This window comes from Hyla sarda, chromosome 3 (assembly GCF_029499605.1).
Source record: "Hyla sarda isolate aHylSar1 chromosome 3, aHylSar1.hap1, whole genome shotgun sequence".
NCBI lineage: Eukaryota > Metazoa > Chordata > Amphibia > Anura > Hylidae > Hyla > Hyla sarda.
Window position 1 is genome coordinate 398,878,045 of NC_079191.1, and position 12,228 is coordinate 398,890,272.

Consider the following 12,228-nt stretch of genomic DNA (forward strand, 5'->3'; position numbering starts at 1 on the left):
TCTTGTTTAATGCTTTTACTTGTAAGGCTTCATCCACACGGCCATCTAGACCCGTCCCGTTCTGATCCAATCAAAAAAAAGGACAATAACTGATGCAAACGGATGTTATTCATTTGGATCCATTTTTGTTCAGTTAATAAACCCCCCCCAAAAAATATATATAGATTTTTTTGTTCCGAGCATGCTCAGAAGTAAAAACGGATAAAAAAAAGGATGCAGACGGATCACATTAAGGGCTTATCCATAGACTTCAATGTTAAATTTACTGTATCCATTTTTTTCTTCTTCTTCCATATAGTAAAAATGTCAGATTTACTATAGTAAATCAGGGCCATTGTCTCCGGCCACATGGAATGCTGGGAAAGGTTAGACACAACAGTAAAATAAAAAGACGAACTGTTGCAAAACTACAACTTCCAGCATGCTCGGACACAGCCTGACCACAAAGACTTGAACCACTATAGCAGTGTTTCCCAACCAGGGTGCCTCCAGCTGTTGCAAAACTACCACTTCCAGCATACCCGGACAGCCACTAGGTGTCTCCCTACTTGTCCAGAGCACATTCTCTCACCTGCCACCCCCCCCCCCCCCCAATCTCTTGCACAGAATTTGGACTCCGGCTGGCCCTGCAGAAGTCCAAAATCTGGAAATGCAGTCTGAATTTCTTTTTTGTCTTGTCCACAGTGCTCTCTGCTGACACTTGATGACCGTATCAGGAATTGTCCAGAGCAGGAGAAAATCCCCATAGCAAACCTATGCTGCTCTGGACAGTTCCTGACACTGACAGAGGTGTCAGCAGAGAGCACTGTGGTCAGACAAAAAAAGAAAATAAATAATTTCCTCTGTAGCATACAGCTGCTAATAAGTACTGGAAGGACAAATATTTTTAATAAAAGTAATTTACAAATCTGTTTAACTTTCTGCAGGCCTCCTGGCACATTTGGCCCTTTAAATCTTGCAAAACTACAACTCCCAGCATGCACAAACAGCAAACAGCTGTCTTGCCATGTTGGGAGTTGTAGTTTCATACATCCAGCTGTTGTATAACTAGATCTCCCAGCATGCCCTTTGGCGGTGATCAGTACATGCTGGGAGTTGTAGTTTTGCAACCGCTGGAGGCACCCTGGTTGGGAAATGCTGCCACATAGCAATGATCCTCAACCTCAGTGGCAGAGGAATCCACATTGAAGGTAATGAGCTCTAAAATTTGTGGGATTTCCCAGCTGAAGGTTTCGGCGGAATTCCCCATGGAAATTTAGCATTGTGAACATCGCCTTACAGATAACATTGTGAACAGGTTATCTGTAATTGGCTCGTAATGTCTGCTCAGTGATCAGCGGAGAGGCTACTTCTATTTACTGCAGGTAGATCTAAAATCAGCCTTTATTAATACCACAATGGCATCTGTACTATATATATATATATATTACCACTATGGTAGCTGTGATCAAGTAGCTTGACAAATGAAAAGCCTCTAAATAAATTTGGCATATGTCATTGAGCAATAGATATAAACACAACACACATGATGATTTAGCAGGTGCACGCCACTTGATAACCACCCCCCCCCCCAAAAAAAACTGTCTAAACCAGACAGCTCTTCTAGCACTGTGTAACATTGAGCGTGCGGTGATGTCACAAGCCTATTGCTCCTGTGATTAGAGCGATGGGTAATTGTTGCATCTCCGTCCCCTACTGTGAGGATGATAACTGCATCAGGAAATCATTCCAATTGTAGCAACATACATTTACATATGCTTAAAGGGGTACTTCAGTGGAAAACATTTATTTTTATTTTTTTTAAATCAACTGGTGCCAGAATGTTAAAAAGATTTGTAAATTAGTTCTATTTAAAAAAAAAAATCTTAATCCTTCCAGTACTTATCAGCTGTTGCATACTACAAAGGAAGTTCTTTTCTTTTTTGATTTTCTTTTCTGTTTGACCACAGTGCTCTCTGCTGACACCTCTGTCCGTGTCAGGAACTGTTCTGTCAGGAACCTGCTCTGGACAGTTCCTGACACGGACAGAGGTGTCAGCAGAGAGCACTGTGGTCAGACAGGAAAGAAATTCAAAAAGAAAAGAACTTCCTCTGTGTTATACAGCAACTGATAAGTACTGGAAGGATTAAGGTTTTTTTTTTTATTTTTTAAATAGAAGTAATTTACAAATCTGTTTGAATTTCTGGCACCAGTTGATTTAAAAAAAAAAAAAAAAAAAGGTTTTCCACAGGAGTACCCCTTTAAAGTAATAACTGACTACACCTGATAAAGATGAGCAGAGAGACAGATGTTCTCTATATACTGCCCCAAGCTGTCTGTTCACTTGGTTTAGTTTATTTATTTATTTTCATTAATAATCTCATAAAAGAAAAATGAAATTATCCGATGCGATGTTTGTCTAATGGATGTTAAAAGGCTGGATGTATGTGATCTGGTCAGACATAGCCGAGCATTGATGGGTCTTATCCACAGTGATCACTCTCCTTTCTGCCGTACTCCAAGCTCAACAAGATGCATCTAAATATAGAGACGTAATCCATTTTTGTAACCGTGAGTTATTTATTTATTTTTTTTTCGTATGAGATGGCTTCTCACAAGTTCCTCATCTTTTATGCATCCATTGTGTCAACCGGAAAAATGTCTCATTCTACAAAGGCCAAATTGCATAGACGATCCCGATATGTTGTCAGATATATCAAAGTTTAATATTATCCATTCAGGAGAGCGGCTGTAAAGAGGATTCTGGAGAACACGACTGTCATTGAATTGCAGCTTGATTTATATATATATATATATATATATATATATATATATATATATATATATATATTTGCTCAAATTTACTATATATATATATTAATATATAATATTATATATATATATATATATATATATATATATATATATATATATAATAAATAATATAAATTTTTTTTTTCTTCCCCTTTTTATTCCACTTTCAGGTAATTTGCATCCATCCACAGACAACTATCAAATTGTTTTTTTTTTCTGCTATAGGATGAGAATTTTTTAGCAGAAATCCATTTGGTGTTATTATGGTTTTGTATGCACGTGCACCTCTCTTACCAATATGGGAATGGAAAGTGGATGTCTTGTTTCTAGATCAGGGTGCCTCCAGCTGTTGCAAAACTACAACTCTCAGCATGCCCGGACAGCCAAAGGCTGTCCGGGCATGCTGGGAGTTGTTGTTTTGCAACAGCTGGAGGCACCCTGGTTGGAAAACACTGTATTAGGTTATATGGCTATAATATAGTCACATAGAGGGACATTTATCAATGTTTGCTTATGTATTTTATTTTTTTTAGTAATTTTTCCTTACTTTTTTTTTGCTTATGTGTGACTTGTTTATCAACTGGTTTCCGCCTGTTGATGATTTTCTTTCACGTAAGCAATTTTTCCTTTTTTACTTTGGTAGTAGCTTTTTCTGCTCCCATGTTTGAGCTGGAGTAAATTTAGTAAATTTTTTACCGTGTTTTTTACCCTTTTTTTTTTGCGCAGTTGCGACTGTCGCAGTTAATAAATACCTGACTACCTGTAGTCCATTTTAAAATTATTACTACGTAGTAAATTTTTGGAAAACTTGCTTTTCTCGCTTTCCAGTCAAAATGTCGCACAAAAAATCGCGTAGTCGCAGTTGCGACAATTATAGTAAAGAAAACCTGACTAAACCCGTTGATAAATGTCCATAATAGTGATGCACATAGTGACCTATTCTCCCCTAGGAGCAATGCGACGGTATGACCTACATACTTCCCGTATGACCTACAATAGAGGCCCAATGCACTTCTATGGGGAGCACGATTACTACTTTTTTCCCATAGAAACAGGGCAGTCTCTCTTTGACAAGTATTTCCCGCACCTTAAATGGGCACTCTCATTAAAACAAAATTTTTCTATTACACTTCTTATGGTAAATTTAAAAAAAATCTTTCTAATGTACTTTGTTTAAAAAAAATAATGAAGTTTTCTATGTTTTATTTGTGCTTAAAAAAGCTGCCACTAGGTGTCTCCCTACTTGCCAGAGCACATTCTCCCGCCCCCATCTCTTGCACAGAATTTGGACTCCTGCTGGCCCTGCAGAAGTCCAAAATCTGGAAATGCAGTCTGAATTTCTTTTTTAAAGTTCGGTTCCCCTTTTCTGCCCACCCACAGTATTCCTGGCAGAATGGGGGAACTGTCTTGTGACCGGCGCCAGAGGATCACTTACCATCGGCGGCGATCATGTGCAGCGATGACGTGCTGCTGGCTCCCTGGTGCCGGCTACGGAAGCCTGTGAGTTGCCTAGCTCAACATCTGGAGGGCCATAGTTTGGAGATCACTGTGCGGTGGTTTCTAAACCGTGGCCCTCTAAATCCTGCAAAACTACAACTGCCAGCATGCACGAACAGCAAACAGCTGTCTTGACATGCTGGGAGTTGTAGTTACATTCATCCAGCTGTTGTATAACTAGATCTCCCAGCATGCCCTTTGGCGGCGATCAGTACATGCCGGGAGTTGTAGTTTTGCAACAGCTGGAGGCACACTGGTTGGAAAATACTGAGTTAGGTAACAGACCCTAACTGAAGGTTTTCCAACCTGTTTGCCTCCAGCTGTTGCAAAAATACAACTCCCAGCAAGCACGGTCTTTCAGTACATGCTGGGAGTTGTAGTTTTGAAACAGCTGGAGGTTCCCCCCCCCCATGGGAATGTATAGGGTACATTCGCACAGGCAGGTTTACAGTGAGTTTCCTGCATCAAGTTTGAGCTGCTGCAAATTTTCCGCCGCAGCTCAAACTCCTAGCGGAAAACTCACCATAAACCCCCGCCAGTGCGAATGTACCCTAAAAAAACGACACTACACTAACACATAATAAAGGGTAAAACACTACATATACACCCCCTTACACTGTCCCCCTCAATAAAAATTAAAAACGTCTTTTACGGCAGTGTTTCCAAAACGGAGCCTCCAGCAGTCGCAAAATAACAGCTCCCAGCATTTCCGGACAGCCTCTGACTGTCCAGGCATGCTGGGAGTTTATCAACAGCTGTAGGCACCCTGTTTGGGAATCACTGGCGTAGAATACCCCTATGTCCACCCCTATGCAATCCCTAATTTAGTCCTCAAATGTGCATGGCGCTCTCTCACTTCGGAGCCCTGTCGTATTTCAAGGAAACAGTTTAGGGCCACATATGGGGTATTTCCGTACTCGGGAGAAATTGCGTTGGAAATTTTGGGGGGCTTTTTCTCCTTTTACCCCTTATGAAAAGGAAAAGTTGGGGTCTACACCAGCCTGTTAGTGCGAAATTTTATTTTTTTTACACTAATGCTGGTGTTGCCCCATACTTTTTTATTTTCACAAGTGGTAAAAGGAAAAAAAAGTAACATAAGTAAACGTGTGTTTACAAAGCCCCATAGTGCCAGAACAATGGACCCCCACCCCCCACATGTGACCCCATTTTGGAAACTACACCCCTCACAGAATTTAATAAGGGGTACAGTGAGCATTTACGCCCCACAGGTGTCTGACAGAATTTTGGAATAGTGGTCCGTGAAAATGAAAAATGTAATTTTTCATTTGCACATCCCACTGTTCCAAAGATCTGTCAAACGCCAGTGGGGTGTAAATGCTCACTGTACCCCTTACTAAATTCTGTGAGGGGTGTAGTTTCCAGAGGGGGGTCCACAGTCCTGGCTCCATAGGGGCTTCCTAAATGCGACATGCCCCCAAAAAACATTTCAGCAAAATTTGCTTTCCAAAAACAAAATGTGACTCCTTCTCTTCTGAGCATTGTTTCGCCAGCAGAGCACTTGACATCCACACAGGGGGTATTTCCATACTTAGGAAAAATGCCCCCCAAAATTTGTAACCCCATTTCGTCTATTACCCCTTGTAAAAATGTGAAATTTGGGGAAAAAATGCATTTTAGTGAAACACCTAAAGGGTTAACAAACTTTCTGAATGTCATTTTGAATACTTTGAGGGGTGCAGTTTTTATAATGGGGTCATTTATGGGGTATTTCTTACATGAAAGCCCCTTAAATTCACTTAAAAACTGAACTGGTCCCTGAAAAACTCTGATTTTGAAAATTTTCGTAAAAAACTTGAAAATTGCTGCTGAACTTTCAAGCCCTCTGGTGTCTTCCAAAAGTAAAAACATGTCAACTTTATGATGTAAACATATAGTAGACATATTGTATATGTGAGTAAATATATAATTTATTTGGAATATCCATTTTCTTTACAAGCAGAGAGCTTCAAAGTTAGAAAAATGCAAAATTTTCATGAAATATGGGGATTTTTCAGCAAGAAAGGATGCAAGTAACAACGAAAATTTACCACTATGTTAAACTAGAATATGTCACGAAAAAACTATCTTGGAATCAGAATAAAAGGTAAAAGCATCTCAGAGTTATTAAAGGGGTACTCCGGTGCTTAGACATCTTATCCCCTATCCAAAGGATAGGGGATAAGATGCCTGATCGCGGGAGTCCCGCCGCTGGGGACCCCCGGGATCTTGCACGCGGCACCCCGTTTGTAATCAGTCCCCGGTCTGATTACCGGCGACCACACAGCCAGCGGCGTGTGACGTCACACCTCCGCCCGTGTGTGATGACCTGCTTCGCACCTCAATGCAAGCCTATGGGAGGGGGCGTGATAGCTGTCCGTAGACTTTCATTGAGGGGTGGAGCGTGACATCACACGGGGGCGGAGGCATGACGTCACACGCCGTCGGCCCTGTGGTCGCCGGGAATCAGACCCGGAGCGAACACGCTCCAGGGACTGATTACAAACAGGGTGCCGCGTGCAAGATCCCGGGGGTCCCCAGCAGCGGGACTCCCGCGATCAGGCATCTTATCCCCTATCCTTTGGATAGGGGATAAGATTTCTAAGCACCGGAGTACCCCTTTAATGCTTAAAGTGACAGTGGTCATAATTGCAAAAAAGGCTGTCCTTAAGGGGTTAATGAGAGGTACTCTTTAAGGATGAGGATTTAATATCTTATTGAAAAATTGCTATAATTTGTAATAATTTCTTCAGGTCAGTGAGGCTTCTAGGTCACTGGTTGGTAACAATTGTCAGTGTATTCTTACATACAGTTGTCTCGTGTTCTTACATAGATTGAACCAGACTAGAACACCCGGGACTACACCCCTGCAGTAGGTGCAACTCCAAAATCCAAGCCTTTTTCTAACATTCTTAGACATTGGTTGAGTCATTACGGACCATTACGGCGATCTGAAAATGTATATTATTATTTATTATTAATATTTTATTAAATCAACTGATGCCAGAAAGTTAAACAGATCTGCAAGTTACTTCTATTTAAAAATCGTAATCCTTCCAGTACTTACCAGCTGCTGTGTACTACAGAGGAAGTTCTTTTCTTTTTGAATTTCCTTTCTGTCTGACCACAGTGCTCTCTGCTGACACCTCTGTCCAGAGCAGGATAGGTACATACGAGTGCATACAGTTTATTTACCTTCTAAGGGTCATTGACAATTTTATTTCCTGTGTAAACACAAACGTTACAAGAATAAGTCCTGCTTTATGCCGTTCAATAGATTAGAACGTTTAGGTTGGACCCAGAGATAAAGGCTAATAGTGTAATTCTCTATATAAGTGGTAAGTACATAAAACCAGATCTGTTTTCCCGTCTGTCACGCTTTGATAAAGACCGGCAGCTGCACTTTGGTGCGGCCTAAAGCTTTTTACTCCGCAGCGGCCCGAGCCGTGAAAGACACTAATGCCTCAGTTGTCCTGGATACTGACATCATGCCGCATTGTAATCAAATCTCCGCTTGGGTGTTTAGGGATTCAGATCTGACCTCCAATCTCGGCAGCTGCTCCGGAGATGGACAATGCCCTGCTGTAGGGGAAATAGACACAAAAGGGGCGCCGCTTCAGCGCGCAATGCTGTTTGCTTAGTATTATCTTAGAAGGGGTTTTTGGGTGGAGAATATATATGAATATATATATATATATATATATATATATATAATATATTTTTATTGATATTTTTATATATATTAGTATGTAGTGTGTGTGTGTGTGTATATATTTATAAAAAAAAAAAATAAATAAAAAAAAAAAAAATATATATATATATATATATATATATATATATATATATATATATATATATATATAAATTTTTAATAAACTACATATATTCATATTACGTAATATAGTAAAAAAAACGTGAAGGCTGATCTTAGACTCTTTTAGGGTGCGTTCACATGTGCATATTTTTTATGCAGATCTGCTGCAGATTTGCTTCTGCAGATTTTGCTGCACATTAAAGCCAATGGGCAGCAAAATCTGCAGCAAAAATATGCACATGTGAACGCACCCTAAAAGGGTCTACACCAGTGGTGTCCAAACTGTGGACTTCCAGCTGTTGCAAAACTACAACTCCCAGCATGCCCGAACAGCCGACAGCTGTCTGGGCGTACTGGAAGTTGCAGTTTTGCCACAGCTGGAGGTCCACGGTATGGAGGCCACTGTTTTACACTATGCATTGGGTTTTGAGGTTGATTTTATGGTTGTTGTATTTCCCCCACAGCAGCCTTATGAATGAGATATATATAGCTCCATAATGTCCTCCATGCTGCTGAGTGCATGTGATGAGACATCTTATCTGCTTGTCTCTACCCAATTTGGAACAGAGTTTGGAGAAAACGTGATAATTAGAGATGGACCCGGCAGAGGGCAAATTGTTTTAGCGCCATATACTGTATAAGTAATATAATACATGGGACGAAACGTAAAGCTGAAGAAGTAAAACAATCACCAGAAATGCAGACTACTGTAATCCTTCTGTTCTGGTGAAGGGTGAGGGTCTCCCTTCGGACCCCCAACCCAACAAGACTTTAGGAGATCTTTGAACCTTGCTGGTTTACACATCCTGCCGCTCCTATTTCATGTAGGTGTCACAAAGCAGTTTCCTCAGGTAGGTGTCACAAGTTGCAGAGGGATGTCAGTCAATTTAGTGAGAATACGTTGTGTTTGCTTGTTCAGGGCAGTGTTTCCCAACCAGAGGACCTCCAGTTGTTGCAAAACTACAACTCCCAGCATGCCCGGACAGCCGAAGGCTGTCCGGGCATGCTGGGAGTTGTAGTTTTGCAACAACTGGAGGCACCCTGGTTGGGAAACACTGCTTTAGGGTCTTGGATTAATCCAGGTTCTGCGTTGTCTTCCTATTTGACTTTCATAGTGTTACAGAAGTGCGAGTAGTTTTTTGTTGCCGGTGCGGAGCTATAACTAGTGATGAGCGATATTTTGCGAATATATGGACGAATATTCCTCCTAGGTTTGCGAATTTCCCATATTCGGATTAATTTTTTTTCCCCATTTGAAATTCGTAATGAAATTCGCATAATGCGCATGCGCGATTATATCTTTCAGCTAACTACTTTCCTATTGGTTGCAAGGGATGTTGCAAACCTCTGACAACCGTATTTGCATCCTTCTCATTGGCCCATAGGGATCAGCGTCCTCTGGAAGTGCCGCTATTCGCCAATTTTCACATATATCCGAAATATTCGCACTCCACACCGACTCGCACAGTAAATTCTATTGTAACCTTCTTTGGACCAGTAGCAGGAAGCAGGGAGGGACGATCACTTTACACAGTACAGATCATTGTTGTGATGTGGACTGCGGAAAAATAAATATTCATCATAACCGATATATAGAGCTATATTCTATATACTCGCAAAATCGCGGAGTGCCGATATTCGCGGTAAAAAATGGCAATTTGAATATTCCCGCTTAACACTAGCTATAACATGGGGGATTGTTTCATGGTAACAACTAAAAGGCGGGTACCGGCTCATATCCATTTGTTCCGGTGTCATCATCTGGACATAATGGAGATTGGTTTGGTGAGAGTCTGGGGAATTGTGTCCATTTCACTTGTCCCAACCGTCTGTCGGGGAGGTCAGCGCAGTGACCATATGGCTATGCATTTTTCTTATTTGGGGTGGGGGGGGGGGGGGATATGCAAATGATCTGTGAGGCAGCGTCTGGTGGCAAAAGTCTTTGAATCTTTTTTTTTTTTAAATGAATGTGAGGGGTGGCACTTATTTCTGTCACTGTTTCCATGGGACCCACATCTTTCCCATTTGCAGCAACAGCCTCAAACAAGAGTGACAAAGCTTCTGCAGATTGACGTCCATAGGACAATTAAAATAACCTGTATGTGACAGAAAATAGCAATTTTCTTAGCGTGCTTTAGTTGTATGCTGTAGGGGGGGGGGGGGGGGGAAGAATAATAAAAATAATATAATAATGAAATAATAATAAAAATTTAAAATAATAATAATTGAAATAATAATTGAAATAATAATTAAAATAAATAAAATAATAATAATATAAAAATAATATAGAAATAAAATAAAAATTTTCCCCCACCCTAAATGTTATATTGTTGGTAGTAAGAGCAATAGCCATAAAGTTTGGTAACTTTATTAGTTTTGAAAATTCGCTTATCACTTTCATACTGTCTGAAGCAGAAGTCATCAGGGGTCCCCAGCAGGTTCTTCCCACCCAAATGGCCTTGATAGATCTCTCTCTATACCCAAAGAGGAAGAGATCAATCAGCCAAGGCTGCTTGGGACCTCCTGATGACACTTGGTTCAGACAGGATTCCTTAAAGGTGTTCTCCCCTGGAAACATCTTATTCACTGCCCAAAGGATAGGGGATGAGATGTTAGATTGCAGGGGTCCTGCCGCTGGGGACCCCGCAATCTCAGTTGTGCCACCCCTGTCATTCAGGGCATGGAGCGAACTCCGTTCTGTGCTGGATGACTGGCGACTACAGCCGCCGCACCCCCTCCATTCATGTCTATGGGAGGAGGCGTGACGGCTACTACGCCTCCTCCCATAGACACAAATGTAGGGGGCGTGGTGTGACATCATGAACGCGGAAACTGCAAGATTCCGTGTTCCGGACCCCCACGATCTAACATCTGGTCACCAGCGGCAGGACCCCCACGATCTAACATCTTATCCCCTATCCTTTGGATAGGGATATGATGTTTCCAATGGAGTACCCCTTTTAAGGACCTTGTTCAAAAGTATTCAGTTCCTAAACAGCCCTTTTTAAGATGGCCATAGAGGAATCCTTAAAAAATAAATAAATAAAATAAATAAAAATCATGTACTTTCATGTATACCACTCCTATGCAGACCTGTGTCTACACAGAGGATAGTGAGCAATTGCAGTCATGTTTTTTTATCTTTTCCCTCTTCCCCCTCTTCTCACCGCCCTATAGAGGGAGACAGAGTAGTGATAATTGCAGGATTGGACTACACAGGATTTTGTTTTAAATCAGAGTCGTATGGTCTGCATAGGAGCTGCATATACAAGATTTATTGTTTTTAGCATTTTTATTTATTTGGTAAACATGATTCTATAATTTAATTTGAGAACATCATGAATACAATATGGATGACTGTGTAAAGTATGGGGTATTATACATATGTGTATGTAAGTTTCTGCCAACGCGACCCGGCACTAAGCAGAAATCGATCCAGGATTGATTTCTGGTCCTGTTGTCGGCCACTTGTGGGACCATTGTGACCCCATTCACTTGCATTAGCTGATCATTACCAAGATCTTGGTGCCTAACCTGCCAATCTTTGGCCACAAATAGTTTGGCACAAAGAATTGTCCCTTTTATCATGTAACTCTATCATCATCTGAATTTTTTGTGAAGAACATTGGGAAAAACATCCACGTGTGTACACTTTTTATTCATTTATTTTTTCTCCCAACCTATAGAGGGAGATGGGATGAAGCCCCCCCCCCCCCCCCCCCCCCCCCCCCCCCGTGTGTGTATGGCTTTTCATATTTCCCTATTGACTCCCAATTTAAAGGGGTATTCCGGCTTTATACATCTTATCCCCTTCCAAAGGACGGGATAAGATGTATGATTGCTGGGGACCCCCACGATCTTAATGCAGCCCCCGGCAGTGGAACCCCTGTGATCATAAATCTTATTCCCTATCCTTTGAATATATATATACATATATATATTATCTATCTATCTCTATCTCTATCCGGAATATAAAGCCGGAATACCCCTTTTATATCTGGCCGCAGTGTTTTTGGCAAAAAGCCATTTGGGAATTTTTTTTTTTTTTTTTTTGGGGGGGGAGGAGTTTTAGACCTAACCAGCTTGTCTGTTTCCAGCCTCAATAAGAAGTCAAATTGGTAAATATG

At 41.1% G+C, this 12,228-nt stretch overlaps 1 protein-coding gene and 1 long non-coding RNA gene across 3 annotated transcripts in view; one reads left to right on the forward strand and one right to left on the reverse strand.

Annotated features, from left to right (window-relative positions):
* FOXN2 (forkhead box N2) overlaps positions 1-12,228 on the forward strand; it is a 50,367-nt gene that overhangs the window by 21,826 nt on the left and 16,313 nt on the right. The gene's annotated exons all lie outside the window — the stretch shown is intronic.
* LOC130362915 (uncharacterized) overlaps positions 6,976-12,228 on the reverse strand; it is a 261,785-nt gene continuing 256,532 nt past the window's right edge. Inside the window, exons 2-3 of the long non-coding RNA XR_008891628.1 lie at positions 7,355-7,511; positions 6,976-7,238 (exon numbers count right to left, since the gene is read on the reverse strand). This is a non-coding gene — a long non-coding RNA (uncharacterized LOC130362915). The remainder of the gene's footprint in view (positions 7,239-7,354; positions 7,512-12,228) is intronic.